Source organism: Sinocyclocheilus rhinocerous, unplaced genomic scaffold, assembly GCF_001515625.1.
Source record: "Sinocyclocheilus rhinocerous isolate Xijiao unplaced genomic scaffold, SAMN03320098_v1.1 scaffold1509, whole genome shotgun sequence".
Classification (NCBI taxonomy): domain Eukaryota; kingdom Metazoa; phylum Chordata; class Actinopteri; order Cypriniformes; family Cyprinidae; genus Sinocyclocheilus; species Sinocyclocheilus rhinocerous.
In genome coordinates this window covers 223,855-224,521 of record NW_015662985.1, presented here as the reverse complement: position 1 = coordinate 224,521, position 667 = coordinate 223,855, and positions in this window count along the sequence as shown.

Sequence of the window (667 nt, the reverse complement as noted above, 5' to 3'; positions counted from 1 at the left end):
GTCATCAGTTTGTCTAAAAGAATACAGAACGTTTGAATGTTTTATGCACCATTTACACGTGGTAGGGAGCAGGTGTAAATTTCTTTCATACCAACTAACATTTTCATGAATTCGAACAATTTACGTCAGAACGACTTTTCTGAACGATTTACACAAAAATTTGTTCTGCTCGTGTTTCATGAATGAGGCCCAATATCAGTGCAAATATTTTTATAGGAATGACTGAGTAAAATAATTTTTCCCTGAAGTTATTTTAAAAATTGAGAATTATAATTATTTACATGCATTATTAGAGCTGATATTGTTGTTGTTGTTGTTGTTGTTTTTTCAGTAATTTGTTAGAGTGTGGTACTCCTCAAAACATGCTTCACTCTTCCGAGAGCTGCGAGAGCTGGAGAGGCAGACCTTGCAGTGCCGCCTGGTCCTGATGCCCTGGGTGCTGGTCTGCGGGACTTTAGCAGGGAAATGCCTCGCTGTTAACTGCAGAGGAGTGTCCAAAGCAGGGCGGCCCCCTTTGGGTGGACACCGGGTTGTACCATACTCCTCCAGCAGTCCTTGTGTAATTAAAGTAATTAAAGAAAATCCCCTTAGACAAAACTGCCAGTCCAGTAGATGGATTAAGAACTCAATTTAGTAAAGATTTAGGCTAGTTTGATACTGAATCATG